We start from the raw sequence: 25,331 nt of genomic DNA, 5'->3' as shown, positions 1-25,331 counted from the left end.
AGTTAGGAGGATTTCTTCTTTGGAATAATCTCATGTTTGTAGTGTTTTTATAGAAAGCTCTAGTTTGAATATATGATAGCTGCACCTTTAGCCCTCTCTGCTGCATGGTCTGATCAGAGTCAATGACAGGATGTAATATTTCTTCATCTTTTAATGGGGAATTAACCAAATTTCAGTTACTGGAAGTTTGTTTTGAAAGAAAGCCGCTATCTTGCAGTGCAGTTTGAGAGTTTATTATGAATTCTTTGAGCAGTAATGTGGCAACAATTTGTTCCATGACAGGATCCATATATTGTTCATAAGCTGATCCATGGATATCTTTTGCTGAAAAGATTTCAAGCCTGCATAAACTAATGCACTGCTAGTGATTCCCTGCTGGGTGAGGAAAGTTAACCTATATTTTTTTGTCTGTGACTGATAGAGCTGCATCCTCTATTGCCTACTTCATTTTGTTTTCTTTAAGCACATTTCTGTTCCTTTGTTTTTTGCTGAAAAGATTCCAAGCCTGCATAAACTAAAACACAGCTGGTGATTCTCTGTCAGTGTTTTCCACCCTCTCCTTTGTTGATGTGCTATTTAAACCTAGTGATTTTAAGCTGCCCACCCCTATTGTAAATTGAGCTTAATAAGCTCCTCCCTTTCTATACTGCTGGTGATAATATTGAATTATATATTTGCCTTTCCTTGTGCTTGCATTGAAAAAGTGCATGTTGTCTGTTCTACTACTTTACTTGATCTGAATTCATTTTCTAATTAGCTGTTACATAAAGTAATGTATTTTTACACTCTAGCAAGCACCTGCTTTTACGTCAAGAGGTCAATGGATTTTCCATCCAGTGCACTGGGAGGTAGCCTGGTCTGTTTAGGTTGGGAAAGCATCAAGAAAATAAGTATATTTTGTGTCTCTATTGCACTTTTCAAATTGCATTGTATCTGATCACTGCATTTTTCTGCTTTTTTACTGTTGTGACTGCATGTTTTCTGCACTTGTTTTCAACTGATTTCCAGCCTAGATAGAATAGTCTAGATTCACACCTCTGAATCTAGCCTGTGTTTGTTACACCCGAGCACTAAACCAACCATCTTACATTAAGAAAGGCTCCTCTGCCCCCTTGGGGCAAAAGAGTGTGGGTCCAGCCTTGTCTGAGCTGGGGATTGCTAGAGGAAGGGTCATTGTGTACTTTCCTATTGGTATATATATTAGCTTAAAACTTTTTAATTACACCTATATTTAAGCCTTGCATTTGCTTGTCAATGCACATCGTGCAACTAGGGTTAGCGATTTACTGTATAGAAGCAAACGCCTTGAAACACAGTTTTTTCCTTGACAACTGTCAGTGAAACCCTCACAGTCTTCTTTATTGCATTAAAGGCAACTTAGTTGCTAACTGAGCAGTATTGCAACACCTGTCATCCACAATCCTCAGCTAAGCAACCCTTAATAGTCCTAGCACAAAAACTGGTTAATCTAGCCCACTCCTTTTCTTAATAGCTAATACTGTAAAAACCTGCTATAATTGACAGACAGATTCCCATCATTTCTCTGGCCAGCCTGATTGACAAGGGAATACTGAGGCAATGTAGTAATTACCTCATGTATACTGGCAACCATTTACTCCTACAGCAAACAAATAACTTATGTGAGAGATGTAAGTATGCTATGAAATTGGAATCACTTCTCTCATGTAACAACAAACTGCATACCAAACAGGTTGTCAGTACACACTCTTCACCTCTCACACAAACTAAAGACACACCACATAGACCCACATATGTTGAGGTACTCACTAGAAGTCTACAAACATTTCAGAGACCTCCCAAATGTAAACAAAGTGCACACACTGTTATGCAGATAGAAACCACTACTCATAATTACACATACAAATGTGTCTCAACAATTAAACCCCTAAGACAGAACACGTCTAAACCAAATGTCTTGGTCATAGGCAACTCCATAGTGAAACACACAGATACTTCTCTCACCAGTCAAGGAAAAGGTCATGGTCAACTGCCTGTCCAGTGCCAGGATCTGTCAGCTCACACATGCATTCAAGTCACTCATTGACACAAAGTACCATTATGACTCAGTCATAGTTCATGCTGAGGTGAATGACTTGAGACGCATCTCTCAGGATTATATGAATAGAGACATGACTGAACTCTCAGACTATGTGTCCCAGGCAGGTATGAGCCTATCCCTAAGCAGCATTCTACCTTCTCCCAGGATGATGCCACAGTATAAACTAAAAATGATCGACTTCAAAAATTGGCTTAGCTTCTGGTGTCAATCCAGGGGGATCCATCTGCTTTGCCAGAGATGGTCTGCACCTGTCTCCTCTAGGCATTTGGATAATGGAAAAGACGCTTGCCTCCCCTCATAGTGCCTTTTTATAACAATGTCAAACAACATTTCCTACGTAACAAAATCCACCTGAGGCAAACTCAAGGTTCTGCTGTTTAATGCTAGAAGTCTAAACATGAACCTGAACTCCCTGGAAGCACTCCTCACCTTGGAAGGTGCAAACATCTGTGCAGTCACTGAAACATAGTTCAAGACCATGGAGAGTACCCTGGCCGTGCAAGGCTACAATGCTGACCACACATTCAGACCTCAAAATGAGCATGAAAGAACTGAAGGTGGCTGGGGTATCCATCTTTATTAAAGCCAAATACACCTCAATACTGGTCAAACAATATGACTCTCTCAAACTTCTCCACATCCAATTATCTCTAAGCAAAATACCCTACCACATTATTGCTAGCTATAGGTCCCAAACCATGAACCAAAAAAAGCACATTGCCTACCTGGACTTACTGCAACCACTCTCCATACAACCCAGTACCTTAGTCATGGGTGATTTTAACTATCCTTCCATCAAATGGGTGACATATATGAGTACAAACACTTGCCCAGAGGTTCTTGGACTTTGTTAATACAAATGCTCCAGAAAAGATAGTCTGCACCTCCACAAGGGGCTCAAATGTCCTAGACATATAGTACTCACCAACATGGGGAGTCACTACAATCCCCCCTATATGATGCCTTGCCTGGTAAGGCTGGACCATAAAACTATCTCATTAGAAGTAACTGTTGGACCTGACACCCCCAAAGGAGTAAAAAGCTGAAGAACTTTTCCAAAGCTAACTTTAGACTACTAAATGGTGGTATAAATAGCTTAATAACCCCCGCACAGACAACAGTGACTCCTATGCAGAGGTGTACTCAGAGTCCCTGTATAAACAATTAAATAGCTGCATAGACTCAGCTGTAGCTGACCAGATCAAAACCAGGTCTGCAAAAAAAACAAGCAACTCTGATGGTCCTCAAGTATAAACAGGTTATATAACAAGAGGAAGAAACTGATGCACAAGAATAAGAGGAAACTGACTCAGCAAAGGAAGAGTTCCCTCCTCATTTTGAACAAGCACATCAGAAATTTCTTGAAATTCTCTAAAGTTAAGTATGAAGCTAAAATAGCATCCCTAGCTAAGGATAATTATAATGCATTCTTTAATTATGTCCGAAACCTAAAAGGGAATGCCTAGCTTTGCACAGAACTTGTAATAGATGGTACCACTCATACTGCACTGGAGGAAATCAGCAACATGGTAGCTGACAGATTTGGTGCAAACTCCTCCCCCTCCGCCATACCCCAAAGCATACCTGACATTAGTTGTCTGCTTATTATCTATAGAGATTGGGTCTTATATGCACTCTCCAAGGCCAAACACAGCCTCAGTGGGACCAGATAACATCCCAGGATGCTTACTATCTATTTGGATTTAGGCAATCTAAAACAGGACCTAGTAGACCCACTCAGCTCTCTTTAACCATAGCATGATAACTGGCTTTGTTCCAGCAGAGTGGAGATCAGCAACAGTAATCCCTAGAAGAAGGGAGGCCATCAGCAGACCATGGAAACTATAGACCCATAAGTCTGACCAGTCTCATTTGCAAGGCCATGGAAAGAATCATCATGGACATTATCAACAAGGACATAGGCAATCTTCAAACTCTAGACCCAACCCAATTTGGCTTTGTTAAGGGTAGATCATGCTTACTAAACCTGGTGGACTTCTTCGAGAAAGTTACCAAAGCCCTGGATGAAGGTAAAATAGTGCATACCGCCTATCTTGACCTGGTCATGGCTTTTGACACAATCCCCATTCAGGTATCATTGAAAAATGTTATCAGTTGAGGATTAACCCTTACATCACTAGATGGGTAGCCAATTAGGAAAATAAAGTGGATGAATGTGAGCTGAAATGGCAATTAAAATTAAATGCTACAACTTTACCAGGTATTAATGAACACACATCTATTGTACCAATAGTCGGGGAAAAAAGCAATGGTTCTCTATAACTTTTTTATTATGTATATTGTATCTCCTTAAGATAATTAATGAGTAGGAGCATCACATGACTTTTTATTACTTAAGTTGGTGTTTTATTGATGTTAAATGGTTCTGAAGAAGTCCTATGTGTTTGGACGAAAGCGCTTGACCATTTATATTTTATTAATTTTTTAATCATTAAAAGTGTGATTTATCAAGTTGTGGCACTACCTGTGCCTGGCATCAACTACCTCGTTTGCTTTGTTTATTTTATTGGGTTTTGTTGCCAACGAATTACATGCTGGTGTTCCTGGTTGTATTCTACACAATTGTATTATCCCTCACAACTGCTGCCTGCCTTACATATTACAAGCACCTACCTCTATACACAACTTTCCATACTCACCCAAGTCAACTTCCAACCACTATACAACTCCAACAATTAATATCCCCTAGTCTCTTCTCCTGTGCTATTGTTCAGCACTTTAAAATAAAATATTACACCCACAACAACATAATCAACGAACCTTTCCCTAGACCAAACCTGAAATTCATACACTTCTTTACATACTCCCTGGTGTCTTTCCACTTGAAAATGTGATGACAGCTATCCTTACCCAGGTCCTGCAACCACTCAACAAAATAACAAGTATGCCACATAACAAAATATTCAGCCATCAATGCCATGCGATCTCCACCTATACACAGCAGTATAAGAAACACACTTACTGATGTGTATACCTGGGTAGCTTACCACTTCCCATTTATACTAGTCACCTTAGACACTTGGCTTGAACAAGAAATAAAAGATGAAGAAATCTTACCTTTGGGATATAATACATTAAGAATAGACAGAACCTATAAAAAGTGGTAGGGTGGCCATTATCTACAAGAATACTTTAAACTTCTCTAGGTCTCATGGAAGCCCACTCCCATTTTTCAGTGCTGAAATATTTATAGCATCCTTGCAAATTCATGTTCACTAAAGCATCTGCATTACAGGAGCTTATTGTCCCTCCAAAATAACATGGTAACAGCTGAAGTCCTTCGATGTAGGTAATCAATCAACATCTCATTAAGACAGTCATTTTAGGAGTCATGAATATTGACTGGCAAACTACTGACAGTGGCAGTCCTTCTAATGTCATTAATCTGTATGGTTTTACTTGGATTATTTCATCTCCCACATGGTACAACCTCTATCTTAGATTGTTTTTTGTTCTAGTGCCCAAAACAGAATCTTCTCAGTGGGTGCTTTATTGAATACCATAAGTGATCACCTACCCATCTTCCCAATAAGGCATCATAAACCTTACCCAAAACAACCTTGGTACAACCTTCCTTGTAACCTCTCCTCGACCATGTCATTGTAGCACTAAAATCAGTCAACTGGCAGACTTTTCTAACCCTTCCACTAGATGAGGCTCTAGCTATGTTCATTTCAGTTTTCCTTCACATACTAAATGAACTAGCCCTGATAAGAACTGAAAGAAGTAAATCAAATCCAGCAAAATTGTTCTCAAAAAGTACTAAACTGCTCATGAAAAAGAGAGGCATGGCCTGGGAAAACCTGAAACAAGTTAAAACCATGACTGCCAATCAGTGCCCATCATATTTCAAAACTCCAGTAAAATCAAATCAAGAGCAATGCAAATACAATATTAATACACAGGCAGGATATCATAACAATCTCAAAGTTTTTTGGACTGCAATCGATCAGCTGTTAAAACCCAGTATACCAACACAACTTACATTTAACATTTAACCAAAGTAACAACATAGCCACCAAATTCAGTACCAACTGCATCCAAACAGTAACCTCTCTTACTAAACTGCTGGCACAGGCAGACACAGGTTTCTGTCTGCCCTTCTTAGCCCATAAAGCACTTTCCTCAAACCAGTTGTAGTTTTTACAAAAAAAGTTACTAATCTTAAAACTTACCACCCTTGCCCATGATAACATACTATTTGAAAGCTGAAAAATTGCAGCTGATGCCCTAGCTTTTCGTATCTCCATCCTAATCAACTGCTCCATCTCCAAAAGCTACGCCCCAACCCTATGAAAATGGTGCTATATTCTTCCTCCCCATAAAGGTGGAAGCTCAAATGAGATCTCAAATAGCCTATAGCCATACTGTATCCCTTCTCAAAAGTTCTGGAGAACTGTATCCAGTCTCAACTTCTCATTTTTCCCTCTGACAAATACCTCTTTTCCCCTATACAGCATGGTCTCTGTCCTTTTCATAGTACATGTACAACTCTCCTGCTGTTTTTTAACATTGGTTAGCCAATATCAGAACTCTAGGAACTTAATCTCAGCCCTTTTCCTAGATTTATTCAAAGCTTTTGACATGGTATCACACTAGAAATTGCTTCATAAACTAACTTCCCTAGGAATGCATGAAACTTCATTACCCTGGTTTTCCAGGTACCTCTCAAACCGGATACAGATGGTAAAATGTCAAAATGACATCTCTTTCCTTCCCATCACAGTGGGTGTCCCTTAGGTCCCCATGTTGCTCAATATATTTATTAAATATCTCCACCTGGCTTCTAAACAAACCACTATCATGCAGTACACAAATGACACAAAACAATAATCTGTTCTGCTAAAAGCACAGATAAATTAAACCAACTCACCCAAGAGTCTTTCTCCGACATAGAGGCCTGACTGAATGAGACAAAGCTACACCTTAATCCTTAAAAAAAAGGATCCTATTTACCCCAAAGCATTCAAATGACTACAACAATTTCAAAATCACTTCCTCTGTTAACACCAACATAGAACAAGTAAGTCAATCTATGCTTCTATTAGTCTCTTTTAACAACAGCTTAAAAGTTGATCATCACATAAAACAAACAGTACAGAAAACTTACCAAAACATAGGTGTACTCTGTAGAGTAAAACAATATTTTACAGATGATGCCATAAAGGTATTGCTCAATCCCTTGCCATCCCTACATTATTTTACTCTTCTCCCATCCTGAGTAACTTACAGTCCACTCAACTCTCACTCTTAGAACAGTGCTATAATAAGATAGCAAAATTTGCTGCCAGTCATTATCATAGGACGCATCACTTTCTGGCCCTATAAAAACTGCAGTGGTTAGAGCTAAGGCTTACAATTACCTTAAACTTTCCATCTAGTCACTTCCCACAAACTTATCTATTATTCAGACAAATGGCCTAGTTTGAAAAATATTTTTCAGCTTTATAACCCAAACAGACAACTGAGATCCTCTGACAAAATATTAGTAGCTGTTAGAAAAACAAACCACTCAGCTGGTGACAATTTGTACTCTTCTTTCCTGGCTAAAATTTGATACTCCCTTCCTCTCATGCTAAGAAACACTGTAAACGCCAACTCTTTTAAAGTGCAAACAAGAAAATACATGGCTCTGTAAATACACACCTCCTAGATGATAAATGCCCCCCCCCTTAGTTTCCCCTACTATTTCCAAGCCCTACACCCTCAGTTATTGCTCTGAAATTTCCTACATTTCCTTTGTACCTCCCTTTTCTTCCTTCTACTTATACTAAAACATTCTCTTTCACCTCTCAACACTAATTCATTTCCTCATTTTCTCTGCTTATACCTAGTTAATTTCTAAATATATTTCATAGCTCTTTACATTATGCTGCTATTAATTAATGATATTCTGTTTAAATTTTGTATACCTATGTTTACTTTGTTGTTTATGTAATGTAATTTTTCCAGAGCTATTCTTCCTGGACCTCTACTCAAAAGGGGTAGCTTTCTGCCCAGCTGGACTATCCTGATAAACAAGTGCAGTAAATAAAGAAATGTACATACATATTTGATATGCAGACTAGATCAGGATTCTGTTTTGTCTTCTGTACATGACTACAACTGTTGTCAAAACTTCTCCAAAAAGGCACTCCTGGAGTAATGTAAGAAAAAATAGGCACAGTCAAAGTCACACAAATGATTCTGGGCCGGATTCACGATGGCTTTCACGGAGTCTACGAGTAGAGTAGAGTAAGACTCCATGCAGCCATCATGTCCAACAAGCGATCCAGGAACAGCCAGTAGGGGTGTGTAAGAGAGCTCCTAAAACGTCTCCTACACGGACAGGGATGGTATATGCAAATTACCTCAGTTGCAGCCGAAAGGCATGCAAATGAGGTAAATTTGCGATCCAGGAAGCACAAACCTGTCCGAGTAGGAGACTTGTTAGCTGCAGAAATGTACTCAGTTGACAAATAGCACAATGGAGCCTTGTCAGCTCCAAATAAAGGTTGCATATGGTTGAGGAAGCATGCCAATGGCCAAATATGCGGCCATTGGAAAGATTCCCCGATGCAAAATTAAAATAAAAAGATTTTTTTTTGGCGATTTCCGATGTTTAAGCATAGTGCAGTGCCACGCAAACAGGGTGCACTATAAAAATCATAAAATAAGACAATAAAAGCCACAAACGTGGAATTTATGAAAATTGTTATATGACAATGTAAGGGAATAGCAGGCTGAAGACAACATGGCCACCGAGTAGGGGTTGCTAAGGGGAGAAGCCCAGTCTAAGACATGTAGCCAAGCATTAGTAGGCAATCCTATGTAAATGAGTGTTAGGATAGTGAATCACACTTTTACATAGCAAATGAACACAGTCAGTGGAGTGTAGGAGTAGGATATGGGGAGGAACAGAGTAAGAGATAGGTGACATCACAAGGGGGGTATGTATGAAAGTAGTGAAGCTCATTGGAGCACAGTGGCATGTGTTAGCTGTCAGTTAGACATCATGGAAAGAGGTGTGTCAACAGGTAGGTTAGGGAAAGCCAAGAAATGGAAGGTGTATACTGTGAATAACACCAAAGTTTCTTGCTGAGCAGGTATGCGCGTGTGTGCACGCCTGTAAACTCGAGTAAGACAGAGTGCACACGTGGAAGCGTGAGTGCATGCGTTTAAGCTGGAGTAAGCATGTATAAGGCTGTTGGAAGACCTGTAAGTGTGTTTGCGCTGGTGTGCGCGCGTTTTAAGCCGAATAAGCAAGTTTTAGTCCGTCTAAGCATGTGTGCGTGCATGTGAGCTGCTGTGAGTGTGTTTCCACTTGTATGCGTTTCACTCCCCCGAGGAAACAGAAAGGAAAAAGGAAGCACAACAAATAGTAGGAAGCTACCAGGGAATACTAGTAGAGCTAGCAGGTGCAAACAATCAGAATCAGGCAATTACACAGGCAGAACACTAGCCCAGCCCAGCACTTAAAACTCTGCAAACAACAGTGCAGTTTGTTTCTCTCAAGAGACACTGCAACACTGGAGTAAGCTACTAGAAGTGAAAACTGAAAAAGCTACACTCAGACAAAAAATGCTAGGGGCTGCCATTGCTGTTATAAGGCGACATATGCAACATGCTGAGGGTGGTGACAATGCAAATGCTGCCGGACAACCCACAGTGAGGAGACGGAGAAGAGTGTACAGGCCCAGGGTCACCTACCAGGGGTTAATGAGCTGGAGATAGTGGAGCGCTATAGAGTGAACAGAGACCTCCTTCAGCAAATTGTTGAGCTGTGCAGGCCACGCCTCACACACAGAACCAACAGAGGGGAACCCATCCCAGTGGAAACCAAGGTATGTGTTGGCCTAAGATTACTAGCAACAGGTACCTTTCAGAGACCAACTGGTGATATAATGGGGATATCACAGGCATCAGCATCCAGGGTACTGCACCAGTTCCTGGATGCCATGTCAGCACATGTCGGTGATCATGTATATTTCCCCAATTCCCGTGAGGTATTGACCAGCAATATGCGTATCTTCCAGCAAATAGCAGAATACCCTGAGGTAGTGGGTGCAATAGACTGCATGTATATATGCATCAAAGCACCAGCCAGTGAGCGGGGTAGGGCCTACATTAACCGCAAGGGCTTCCCCTCCATCAACTGCCAGGTTGTGTGTGATGCCCAGGGCATAATAATGAATGTGTGTGCTGGCTGCCCTGGAAGCTACCATGATTCCCATATCTGGCATCTGATGCAGCTTTACCAGACATTTGCCAATGGGGACATCCCACATGGTCACTTAGTGGGGGATGCTGGCTATGCACTGGAGCCATGGCTGATGACACCCATCAGAAACGCACACACACCTGAACAGGAATGCCATAATGAGGCACATGCACAAACACGAAATGTAATTGAGCGTGTGTTTGGGTTGCTCAAGTCACGGTTCTGGTGCCTGGACACATCTGGTGGAGCCTTGCAATACTCACCAACTACATGTACCCAAATTGTCATGGTATGTGCTATGCTACATAATATGATTCTGCAAAAACAGCTGCAGCAGGACCAGCATAGGCCTGGGCCAAACAGCCCCCCACCAGTGCCAAGGCCATCACAGGCAGAGCGTGACTCGGAGGAGGAACAACCTGAGCCTGCTCCAGTAGGCAGAAGGAGGCATGCCCAGTATGCCTTGGCCTTGGCAAAGAGGCAACGCATAGCACATACACTGGCTCAGTAGGAACCCTAGAAATGATACCTCTCTCTGACTCGCACATATAGTAAAAGGGATGCCTAACTTGACACTACCTGTTTCCAAACATGTATAGGGAGTGCAGTATGTGCATCTGAAATAAGCAGCCCTGCAGCACCACCTGAGGCATAATTGCCATGTGTTAAGCAATGTAAGGTAGTGCTAAACAGCATTTACCACCATGTAGTATATGCAAACTCGATGACCTTGAGTATCATCCTACCCTCACCAAACATGAGGCCACAGTATGAAGACAAGATGATCAATTACAACAATTGGCTTAAGTATTGGTGTCAGTGAAAGGGGATACAATGCCTGTCAGCCTGGGATGACATGCTTGACAAGACTTCACTAGGGATGGATTTCATCTATCACCTGTGGCCTTTTGAATATTGCCAAAGGCTCTTGTCACCCCCATAGCGCCTTTTTTAGGTAAGGCTCAAAACACAAACCCACCTCCATAGGTTTCACAAGGGATAAGCCTGCTACAGCCCACCCTCCTAAACCCAGGAACCACACTTGGCCGACTGGAGAACACATGAAAATATGAAGGTCTTCCCAAACACCATTATATTAGGCGACTTCAACTACCCAAACATAGACTGGGAGCATTACCCTAGCCCCAACACCCTAGCCCAAAGGTTCCCAGAATTATAAACCAAAATGCTATGGAACAACTTGCTACCACTCCCACAACAGAGGAAAACATACTGGACCTGATCATCACCAACATGGAGACTCTATGCCCAAGACCAGAAGTGTACCCCTCACTGGTAAGATCAGACCAGAGAGTAATCTCACTGGATATTCACATCCCGATCCCAGCCCATGGCCAGAAAAACACAGTGAAAATTATTCACTAAAGCAAATGTCACACTCCTCAAAATGGAGGTGGAATCCTTCACAGCCCCTGTGCCTGTGGAAAATATTGCCCAGACCTCATAACCCTTTATAAACGCATTCTATGAACACCTTCAGGAATGCATGGATCATGCAATCCCAAATAAAACCAATACCCAATCCTCCAAAGCCAGGCATCCTGTCCGGTGGACCCCAGCCATAAAAAAACATACAATACAAGGAGGAAGCTACTATATGATAGATCAAAATCCCAAAAAGGGAAGGCATCTCTGATCAGTATTATTGAAAAACTACAGCCACACATAAGATCGTCTAAGGCCATCTTTGAGATAAAAATTGTGCAGGACACCAAGGATAATCACAAGGCATTCTTTACTTATGGTAGGAACCTGTGTGGGAATCCCCAGATATGCTCAGAAGTAGTCCAAAATGACAAACAATACACCAACCCACAGACATTGCCAACATCTGAGCTGACAGGTTCAGCGCAAACTTCTCCCCCCCACCACCAAAAGGGCAAATATCTATCCCAGCAGAGTGATGGCCCCCTGACATCGCAGATGCTCAGGTAATAGCCAGCCTCTCCAATGCAAAACACACAGCATCAATGGGACCAGACTGTGTCCTGGGCTGTGTCCAACATGAACCCTAAGAAGAACTGAACACAAACATAAAACCACTGTTCAATCTCAGCCTTACCACAGGATATGTACCCAAAGAGCAGTGTACAGCAACAGTGGTCCCTCTCCACAAAGGTGGTGCCTCAATGGATACTGCAAACTATTGCCCCAGAAGCCTGACTAGCTTGGTCTGCAAAGCTATGGAAAGATCATCATGGAACTCAGAAATAAACATATTGGGGACCTACAGACACTGGATCCTACCCAGTTTGGCTTTGTTAAGGGCAGATCCTGCCTCTTAAACCTGGTTGAGTCATTTGAAACAGTCACGAAGGCCATTGACAAGGGGAAGGTGGTCCACATAGCCTACCTGGACCTCGCAAAAGCCTTCCATACAGTACCCCACTTGGTCATCATAGATAAGATAACCAGCTTCAATATAAACCCCTATGTCACTAGATGGGTTGCAAACTGGCTCAAGGACAGAACCCACATGGTCAGAAATGGTGGAGCCATGTCAGACCCCAAACCAGCTGCAAGTGGCATCCCACAAGGCTCAGTCCTGGGACCTCCCTTGTTTGGTATACATTTCTCAGAGGTACAGGCCAACACAGAAGGACTATTGGTGAACAAGTTTGCAGATGACTGCAAACTGGGTGCCATAATCGACCCTCCAGCTGACACAAGCATCCTACAAAAGGGCCTCATAGAAACAGACAACTGGTGCCAGAGCCATGTCCTCAAGCTAAACGCAAAACATTGTATAGTCCTCCCCTTTGTCAAAAACTAAGTGCCCACAAATTACCACATAGGTGGTAACCCATTAAGTATGGAAGAAGTGATAAGGGACCTGGGGACCCAAGCTGATAGCAATCTCTCATTCGATAACCACGTGGCCAAAGTGTTTAGAAAAACAATTCATATAGCCCACCTAATCATGAAGGTATTCACATCTACATCAGGGGAGGTCATCGTACCTCTTAACTCACCCCTCATCAGGCCCATAATTGAGTACAATGTCCCTTGTGGGATGTACCTTATCAGACACCTGCAGCAGCTAGAAAGACCACAAAAGTACCTCACCAGGAGGATCAAAGGGCTCAAACACATGCCATTCGCTGGCCGGTTAAAGAAACTGCCGCTCCACTCAGTGACATAATACCTGCCCAGAGGCAATCTGTGTCTGATGTATAAAGCCATGTCCAACCTGGAATCAATGGACATGCTGCACCTCGGAAACTCAGAATCCCATCAAGCTATGCACTCAAGAGACCTGAACCTCAGGACTGAAATAAATAGGACATGCTGGAGTGACAGGTTCATAACCCAGAGGCTCCCCCAACTCTTGAGTAAACCCCCACTCCAGGTTAGCCAGAGTCCCTCATTGACTCTCTTCAAGAGGAATCTTGAGTGGATGGGAGATTGTAGGTTTACCCTGGGTATCACTTCTATGTCACTGTTAGACAGAGGCACAGTATACTAACCTTGAAAAATGTCATGGCAAACTCCACTTAAAATGTGTGTTGAAAGCCAAACACACTCTGGCTAGGATTATAAATGCCCTAGGGCAGATAGCCTAGTATGAACCTATGAACAGAATCACACACACCAACTAGTACAACTGTGGTCAATGTGGAGTAATGTTTGGCAATGTCCACCCAAGTTGGTGAATACACAGCAATGTTGGACAAGCCTGGTTTAAGTAGGCCCTAGCTGAACAAAATGCAACGTGCTCATAGTTGCCCAACTGGCCCTTAACCAGTCTGGTCTGCTCAGTATGAACATTTAAAGCAGTGATGAGACTCAAACCCATGATACTGTGCACTATAACGAAAGTACTGAACCACTACACCATGACAGTATTGCAGTGTTCAGCCAGTATGAGAGAATGTTGCCAAGTCTTTGCAAACTACCCCATGGAAACCCTGCAGGCACAGCATAATCCCTGTTGAGTTATGACACAAAGGAGTCTGGCAGTAAGAACACAACATGACTTCCAACACACACAGTATAAATGTCAATATTGGTCATGTTCACACACAACCATGGTAGTTCTATATGTATGGCCTGTCATGCTTAGTGCAGTGGTACCAACCCAGAGGTGTGTGTATCTGTGATGTATATGGATACACCCCCTACTTGTGTTGTGTGTTACAAGTCCTGTGGTCACGAAGCATGCTATAGATCATAACCTGGCAGTGCCAGTGTGCATATGTAACCCTGAACTAGGCTTCTGTTAATGCACAGATATTGTTAACCCCCATACTGAGGGATAGTTAAAGATGTACATTCTTCTTTGGAAAGACTGATGATGTCAGCACCCTATAAATACAGCAGGAGAAGGGAAATCATCCAGTAATGCGAATAGCGTGCTGTGCTAATGCGTCTCTCGCAAGTATCATAACATAGTTAGGTAGGGGTTTGAATCCTGCAAATGCTATGTGTGTGTGTGTAGGGGTTGTATATGTATGCAATTCTCTGTGAAAGGAATGGCCTTTTTGAAGACTGGGATAACGCAATAAAATATGTACATTCCTCTTTGGAAAGACTGATGATGTCAGCACCCTATAAATACAGCAGGAGAAGGAAAATCATCCAGTAATGAGAATAGCATGCTGTGCTAATGTGTCTCTCTCCAGTATCATAACATAGTTAGGTAGGGGTTTGAATCCTGCAAACGCTGTGTGTGTGTGTGTGGTGGAGGGGTGTATTTATGCAATTCTCTGTGAAAGGACTGGCCTTTTTGAAGACTGGGATAACACACTAAAAGATGTACATTCCTCTTTGGAAAGACTGATGATGTCAGCACCCTATAAATACAGCAGGAGAAGGGCAGTCATCCATTAATGAGAATAGCATGCTGTCCTAATGTGTCTCTTTCAAGTATCATAACATAGTTAGGTAGGGGTTTGAATCCTGCAAACGCTGTGTGTGTGTGTGTGTGTGTGTGTGTGTGTGGGGGTGTATTTATGCAATTCTCTGTGAAAGGAATGGCCTTTTTGAAGACTGGGATAACGCACTAAAATATGTACATTCCTCTTTGGAAAGACTGATGATGTCAGCACCCTATAAATACAGCAGGAGAAGGAAAATCATCCAGTAATGAGAATAGCATGCTGTGCTAATGTGTCTCTCTCCAGTATCATAACATAGTTAGGTAGGGGTTTGAATCCTACAAATGCCATATGTGTATTTGTCAATGTGTTGTGTGTTTTGCTTTTATTATTGTATGACATATTATTATAACAGTAATTTCAATGCACACATCTGGTATGTGTGTGCCACATACAGAAATGTACCTTTGACCTTTAATAGTTCCTATGTGTGAAGTCTGCCCCATATGAATACAGTTGTTACCTTTGCCAGCATGTGCCACAGCTTACCAGACCTTAGGCCATACATGTATGTTGGTGACAATGCAGGCTACTGCAGTGATCTGTGCCCTAGGCCAACTATGTGACACACACCCATGAAAGCTTTGATAGATTAATGTGGGTGAGGGTTCATGTCTGGAGTATATGTCAGACATGTTAAAACACAGCAAAGTCTGTGAGTGATGGGCACCAAGTGTAGGTGTATGGCAACTGTTGCCAATATGCATACAAACACCTTCTTGCTTAGGTGATACACCGAGGGACTGCAGAATACCTTTGGAAATGTGAATATTACAGGAAAGACAAGATAACACTTGTCCACATGTACACACCATTACCCGTTCTACATGATAGGTGCTACCACCTACATGGTACTGTTGGAATACTATGTTAACTACATGCCGATGCCAATGCCACAGTTGCGTTACAGCAATACAGCATGGCTTGGAAAACAGGTATCTGTCCGTATGATACCCTTGTGGTGGTTAGGTGTGTCATGTGTAGAATGCATTGTAGGCCACTGTATGTATTTGCAGTCATGGACAGACATATCCGTAGTGGGTGGTTTACTCCAGGGTATGTCATATTTGCGTATAGAAACCTGTACCTCCAGCATGTGCTGTTTAGTGCGGTGACAAGGATTAGGGCCCTAGGTCATGTAGACTGGATGGATTGTGAAGTGTTGCCATGCTGATTGGCCAACTGGTATGGGTGTGACATAACTGTGTATGTCCAGCAGTGGTAACCTCTGTGTAGAAAGTATCCAAGGCACTCTAGCTGTGGTTATGAGAGTCAGTCTGCATAGGGAATGTGTTTGAGGGCATTATCAGTCTTTGTTAGGTATATCTGTGGCCTTTCTGCTTGCTGTAGTTCTCATGGGAGGTACATACTGCGTAGTACATTGTGAAGTGTACAGGGGTACACTGACTTACATTTCCCTAGCTGACACACCTTTTGTGATGACACGTACCATGTACAGGGATTACAAGACTAGTGGGCCATTGTAGATATCAAAAGGGAGGCTATTGTACACCCATGTCCCATGTTCCCTTCTGACACCTCCAGTGGTAGGCGGGCAACCACCTATGTGGTAGTTAGTGGGTAACGTTTTGGAATGGGGTATGGTACTGCAGTATCAACACTGGTGTTCAGTCCATGCCTTGGTCACCAGGCACCTGTTGCAGTACATCTGCCCCCATGTCCCCCTCTCTCACTCTCTCTATATATATATATATATATATATATATATAAATATATATATATATATATATATATATATATATATATATATATATATAAATATACCTCTCTCACTCTCTCTCTCTCTATATATATATATATATATATATATATATATATATATATATATATATATATATATATATCTATAATATATATATATATATATATATATATATATATATATATATATATATATATACACACACATATACATTTACATATAAATATATACATATATATATATATATATATATAAATATATATATATATATATATAACAATATATACATATCCATATATATATATATATATATGTAAATATATATACATATCTACATATATGTATATATATATATATATATATATCTATATATATATATATATATATATATATATATAGATATACATATCTATAGACATTCATATCTATGTGTATATATGTATGTATCTACATATATATCTATATGTAGGCATCTATTATATCTATATGTATATACATATTCTATCTATCTATATATCTCTATCTATCTGTACATACCTCTCTATGTACATAGATATATATATATATATATATGCAGATATATATATATATATATATATATATATATATATATATATATATATATATATGTATATATATATATATATATATATATATATATATATATATATATATATATATTTTTATATATATATATATATATATATATATATAAATATATATATTTTTTATATATATATATAAATATATATATATATATATATATGCACACACACACTTCTAAACATCCATTGCTGTACATATACATGCACATGTAGGCACATAGACTGCCCACCTTTCATGGTGGGAATATCACTTCTGAAACAATTGTGAGACATACCATTCTGTAATGATATTGCACAGTGTTGTGCATAATGCATTATGCTGTCCTCAGGCCGTATATCTGTAGAAGGCCTCACTGGCTCAGTCCCACAGAAGTTAACCACCACATGACATATACCTGCACTGCATGCTGTTTTCAATGCCACACAGTACAACCTACATTGATATGTGCACACAGCAACCTACAACTACATATGTATGTCCAGCCTTCACTAACAGTTGCAGCATGTCCCTTGCCCTGTGCACATCTGCATATACATATAGATACAGACTCCTAACACATATGGAGGGTTCACAGTATGTAGATTACTAGATTATGTAGTTTACATTACCTTTGTCTCTGACAGCTTTTTTCTGCTGGCTTGCTTGCTGCCTTGCTGGTTGGCTTGCTTTTTATTTTTTTTTTTGGTCTCTGTCTTTGTCTATCTATCTATCTATCTATCTATCTATCTATCTATCTATCTATCTATCTATCTATCTCTCTATCTCTCTCTCTCTCTCTCTCTCTCTCTCTCTCCCTCCAGTTGCTGCAATGATATTATTGCATGTGTGGACTGGCAGTACAGGCTGCTTTTGTAGATATTTGCACATGTGCATGTGATGGCCTCTGCACCAATTGGTGGCCAGCCTTTAGTAATTGCATGCAGCCTGTTGTGTGGTAATTGCAGTTCTCACTGTGATTTCAGGACACTGTTATAAAATGATAGGTTAGGTAGGCATAGGCCTTTCAGTTTTGCAAGGTGGGGACCATGCTGGTTTGCTGTGGACACTTTTTTGTGAGTCAGAAGGTTGGTATATCTCTCATATCTAACGCTGTGTTGTAGCCACTGAATTGCATGTTGTACTGAAACCTGACTGTTGCTTCTTCCAGTTCACTCTTCTCAGTGTATGTTAACTCACACCTGCTAATGCTAACACTGTTTACATGGCAGTTTGCACTTACCTGTGGGATTTGAGGATTAACTGGCATACAACAGTAGTTCTTGCATTGTGTTGCTATGGCTTTTGTAGTTTCCCTTTGCATTCACTCCTTGAATGCCTGATATTTGTCTTTACTGGAATGTGTTGCTATGGCTTTCCTATTTTCCATTTACATTCACTCCTTGTAATGCATGATATATTTCTTTCAGCACTAAGTTCTTATATGTTTGCTATGGCTTGGTGGCACTTCATGCAGTCTGGTGAGACCAAGGTCTGGGGTTTGTCACTTACAGGGGTATTTTATTTTGCTGCTGAGCAGTACTAGGGCCTTGTCATACAGAGTGAATAAGGCACTTTTAAACAGTTGTAAGCAGGAAGCAAGAAGTCAGTGGGGACACCAGCTAGGGATGTGCAGGCTAGGTGTAGGGAAGGGCTATAGCTGCACATTTCTTTAACTGCAATAGCTGTACATATGTTTGACATTTGCTGTGACATTTGAAACCTTCCACCCCTGAGAGAGGGGTGAGGACAACTAAGTATATTGTACTAACAATTATGAATATCAGGCACATGCAGTGCTTGTGAACTGCTATACTGTCATTAGTATGTTAGATGGCTACATCCTTTGATATTTCTGTGTTGTACTCCTACATAAGGGCATGCTTGTGGAAGTAATTCTACAGCTATTCGCAAAGTATGTAACAGCAGACAGGCTGATATGCCTGTGTGTTTCTGACACTTGTAGGCCTCAGATACTCTCAGGTATATATTTGACCAGCCTCAGGGAAAGGTACATATCAGTGGGATACACCCGTGATATATTTCAGATATTCTGCAGTTGTGACTGTGGGGTATTTTGAGCATATGTATTACTACACCATTTCTGACATGCAAGTAGTGTCAGTTACCATTATGTGGGATTCCCCACCTTTCTGCCTACTGTCAGTACATTTCACAGGGAGTCAGTGGGGCACAGGTAACAGTTGTTTGCTAATCAGGGAAATCCCTGTAAATCAGTCACAGTTGGGAGGTCTGGCCTCTTACCTATTCAAATATGGCGGTGTTTATCCTGCTCTGATACTGTGTGGGGTTTATAAGGTGCTACTGTAACATTATTACCTACTAGCATGGCTGTTTCTCTTCTCACACTAATGTAATGCAATTCCACAAGAATTGCCAGTAAAGATACACAGAACAAGCTTTGTGTATTGGCCTTCCTATTTTCCCTTTACATTCACTATGATATATTTCTTTCAGCACCAAGTTCTTGTATATCTGCTGTGGCTCAGTAGTAATTCATGCAGATTAGTATTTCCAAGGTCCGGGGTTCAAGACTGACAGACGTATTTTATTTTGCTGATGAGCAGACTACAGGCCTTGTCATACAGAGTGACTAAGGCACTTTTAAGCAGTTGTAAGCGGGTTTGCGCGATGCTTAGCTATGCTTATCAATGCTTAGCTAAGCGCACACAAGCGCACACCCGCTGACTACTGCTTAAAGTGCTTACTCCCGCTAACACCCACGCTATTTTCTTTTAAAGAAAAGAAAATGGGGAAATAGGAAAGTGGTGAAAAAGGGGGCACAAAGAGGGTAGGACAGTAGGAAAACAAGCTCGGGATGTGCAGGAAGGATGTAGGGAAGGTCCATAGCTGCCCATTTCTTTATCAGCAACAGTTGTGCATATGTTTGAAATTTCGTGTGAAATTTGAAACCTTCCACCCCTGAGAGAGGGGTGAGGACAACAAAATGTGTTGTACTGCCAATTAGAATTATCAGTTTACATGTCCAGCGGACATGTATGCAAATTGGGCAGCTATGTATGGGGCATAATTTTTTTGTGGGAACAGAGTGCCCTTTTTTTATTTTTTTTTCAGGTGAGAGTGGAATGTGAGATACAGGAAGTAGGTATATTTGGGGAGGTAGGTTGGGGAGGTTAACAGACAAGACAAACAAGACGCATACAGGGGTGGAGTATGACACATGTGGGGGGTAAACACAATTGACGGGAACGGATGTTTGGATATCGCAAGCCCATGAGCCCACAGATGGCAACAGTGGAACTGAGATCCCCACCCATGGGCAGTTACCACTGCACCTTCACAGCCTAGGCCGGGGCTGTGCTGGGGGCTGGATAGGATGGGCAGGCACAGCCGTGAGTTGTGCCACTCTCGCCTCGAGCTGGCATAGGGGATCAGTCACAGAACGCCTGATCTCACTAAGCACCACAGACCGGACCCTATGGAGGGTGAGTGGAGGCTCTCCTCCGGCCACGCTTGCAGAGGGAAACAAGCCCCATCCCCTGCAGTGCTTCCACCTGAAGGTGGTACAGGGCCACCGGAGGAGGAGGTCCCGGCCTGGGCACTGGTGCTAGGTGTACTCACCAGCTGAGATGGGAGAGGTGGGTCCGCTGGAACCCGCCTTCCCTGTTGTCCTATGTTTAGCAGTATTTTATGGCATTTTGGGTTAGTAACAAACAACACCATTCAAAATTAGTTGTAACAACATGCATCAGTATTCCCATTAACCAAACACCCATGAATTCCGAACATTGAGCAGCAAGCATAACACATGCATATTTAGAACAACAGTGCACATTCCAACAGCATACAGGGTTGATTGGTGGCAACAGGCCATCAGGTTTGGATATGTGAGCAGGGCACATGCATCAACATACATGCAGATATGTATGAACCAACAGGACAAATGTCCATGGGAATTAATTGTGAATACACATACCCAGTTTGGTGTGGAATGGCATAATTTGTGAAAATAGGGTAGGGTGGAGAAATATTTCATTAACAACTTACACTACCTATACATATACTGTACATTCCTAGTAGATGCAGATATATATCCCCTACATGTATTAGTACAGTTTCCTGTATGCAACCTTAGGAATGTTGGTGATGGGGATGTTACTGCTACATTAATATACATTCCATTTTTATTCATATATGTTCGTATCTGTCTGTGTTCAGGTACAGCATCCTACTACATTTGATTTATATGGGTCTAGACAACTGTGGATGTTCAGCATTTCATACAACCATACTATCTCCATAATGCAAGGGTACAGCAACATATCTAAATTGTGGGACGGACACAGTCCAGGTTCTGTACTTTATTTAAGACATTACACTCTTTGGTTGTGGCTGTCTCATTCATTTCATAATATGCAGTGACTGCAGTATACCTATATTCCAGACTTATTGCAGCTTTTTTGGTAGCTTCAAACTGTGTTTCTCACACTCTCTCACTTATTTTATATTTACATTTCAGAATGGTACATAATTCTAGGCTTTATTAACATTTATTACTGGGTTACAACAATCCTTTCCAGCTGACTCACTTATTTCATATGGCAGAATTTACAAGGATGTGTTCGACACTTGTCTATCCTTTGTTGATTGATTACCACTCATTTTCAGGCTGAAGCAGTTATCTGATATTACAATACAGGTGGAAACTCTATTTGAGACTTGTTTAATCTTTATTACTGGATTGCAATACACTCTTTTCCAGTCTGCATCACTTATCTAATCTTACAATACTAGCAGAATCTTTATTCTAGGCTTATTTCACCTTTATTACTAGGTTACAACAATGAACTCTTTTACAATCTGTCTCACTTATATTCTATAACAATACCAGCTAAATAATTACTAACCTGCCTGGTGGCGCAACCTCAGCAGGCTATCAGCATAGGCTCGCCGATTCGTGGAATGGACACCTGCAGCTGTAATATAAATGAAGGAATATTGGAACATACCTCTCCATACTATAGGCTAGGATAGCATTTCTTACATACATAATTACATGGATACTTACTCAGTAGTGGGGCATTGGGCATTTGACGGGCCTCCTGGATCCAGCGGTTCAGTTGGTCCTCCTTACATCGCTTCAGGTCCGCATGGTGGTGACAGACCTGTTCATCAGTCCTCAGAATGCCTGTGGCACCGGTGAGATCATGTGCCAACCGGTTCCACGCCTCTGCCTTGTGCGCTCCCCATTGAACCTGGCCCTGCATGAGTTGTGCTTCATGATCATGGACTAGGAGCCAAACTATATATTATGACTCCTCAACACCCCACCTTTGTCCTCTAAAGCGATTTCCCTTTCCTGCACCTGCCATCCTGACTGCAAATGGGTACCACAATCAGTTATGGTGTGTATTCCCGCCTATGGGGCTTATATATGCCGGTTTTCCCGCACTTATCACTGATTGGCCATTTTGGATATTTATTAGCTTAAAGCAAACCTGCTTTGTCATGGTTCTATTTTCATTCATTCCTATATATATGCTAATATTGTATTTCTCAGTACAACTGTCATGGCTTAGTGGTTCAGTACGTTGACTATGGTGCACAGTATCCTGGGTTCGACCCTTGGCATTGCTTTTTTTTATTTTACTACTGTCTAGACAGGCTAGGAGGTGTGTCTGTGTAAAGGCGGCTTTGATACAGCTTGCCCAATGTTGCCCGCTGTTAACCTGGTTGGTGCGTTGCGCAGCTCCACGCAAACGGCTTACGCTGGGTAATGCGTTATTTAGTTATGAGCAGTCATATTACGTTGGGTGAAGCGCTGCTGAGCTACGGGCACTCATATTAAGCTTGTTAAAGCGTTGCTCACTTCCAGGCACTCATATGCAGCTTGTTAAAGTGCTGCTCACCTATGGGCACTCATATGCAGCTTGTTAAAGCGCTGCTCACCTACGGGCACTCATATGCAGCTTGTTAAAGTGCTGCTCACCTACGAGCACTCATATGCAGCTTGCTAAAGCGTTGCTCAGCTATGGGCAATTATAATCCTTTTTTATAAATTATTCTGTCGGATTTCTTCACAAATACATGGCCCATTTCATTACATTTTACTTAAATTATAGTTTTATATATATATATATATATATATATATATATATATATATATATATATATATGTCAGGGGATTGTTTCATACTTATTTAAATAAAAATGGTGAATGATGTTGTGGGGGCTCGAACCGTGACTACCTTCTCTTTGGCCAACGTTTCTACTGCTACGCTATTGCTACTTGGCTTAATTTGCATATGTAGATCTTATATGCTTTTCAATGTCTGCTAACTGTGGCTGAGTGAAGGTCATACCCACGCAAATGAACACAAATGTGGGCAAACATTTTTGAAATTATAAAAAAAAAAATGAAACTGCTATTTTTACGTTTTACACATTTTTCAGTAGGGTTTAGTCTGTGGAGATGTGTGGTGTTGTGTTCCTTGACATTTCTAAGGACTCGCTCATGGGTGTTTACTTTCAGGCCTCTGACTCTTCTGGGGGCATGTCCCTCTGCAGTACTCGGCATTCAGACACGCCCCCTACTTTTCTACACGGACCGTGTTAGCCTAGGGTATGATTCAGCATGCCCTCATGAATATGCATGGCATGCTGGACATCATACCGTTCAACTGCAGCCTCTGAGTAAAACATATTAAATCTTACACGGAGGTTTCCTGAATCCGGCCCTCTGTGTATGCATGTATGGATATACATATATAATATGGATGTGTGTGTGTTTGTGTATATATGTATAAATGACACTTGATGGACTATTACATGGTCGAAAATTGTCTATCCAAATGTAACTGCAACATCAAAACTAAAATATATAACTATAAAAGCATTTAATTAATATTTTTAAAGTGTTTTTTCTTGGTTTTGACAAAGTTTAGTATTACTTTTATTCTAAGGTACAGAAGTCTTAGAGTTAGTATATTTAGCTGCGGGACACAGCCCCCACATTGGGAAGTGCAAAGATGTGTCCCTTGCAAAAAGGCAATGTACTTATGTGCAGCTTTTTAATTAAAATATGCACTATTATACCTTTCTATTATGATGCTATTTTAATATTATGCTTTGTGTGTGCTATGTTTATGGCTTTATAACTCTCAACAGTCGTAGTTTTTGTTATGTTCCTCATAAAATTTGTGGTTTTCTGACAAATCATTGAGGATTGAAGTTAATAAATAATGACATACATTGAGTTTCAGATTTCATATCCTACACAAGAATGCATGCTAACACAAACCATGTTATTATGGCAACTTTCTAAGTTTATAAAAGCAATATTTAAAATCTGTCCCACTTTTCAAGCCTTTGTCCCCTCCCATTATTTTATACTTTGCCCATATTTATTTTGCTAAGAGGTTGTGAGGAATGTATGGCTTTATTATAATACTATCACTCAGAAGTCACTTCTCCAGAAACTTTGGAGAAAACTATCATTATCAAAAGTGGTCAGACTGATTTAGGCACTTCTGTTTCACAAGACAAAATGGCATCCATTGAAAAAAATGTATAAATCACAGTCAAAATTAAAAGTTTTTACAAGCCACAACATATAGTGCTAATGGATACAGAACATTTCTTACAAGTGCATGCTTTAATTGCCATTAAATATTCTGCCCCCTCCCCCAAAGGACCAGCATAATGCTTCATCTGCCTGCATCCTGATGACCCATTTATTCTTTTTGGTGAGAGTCAATCATTCCTGACCTATTAATTCCTGCCCTTGTAGACCAATTGAGCCATTTGTTCTTTAGTGGTGAGAGATGGGTATTAGTGAATGGGTCA

This window comes from Protopterus annectens, chromosome 16.part0, assembly GCF_019279795.1.
Source record: "Protopterus annectens isolate FY-2018-M chromosome 16.part0, PAN1.0, whole genome shotgun sequence".
Taxonomy (NCBI): domain Eukaryota; kingdom Metazoa; phylum Chordata; order Ceratodontiformes; family Protopteridae; genus Protopterus; species Protopterus annectens.
The sequence above is the reverse complement of the archived record's forward strand: the minus strand, read 5'-3'. Positions refer to the sequence as shown.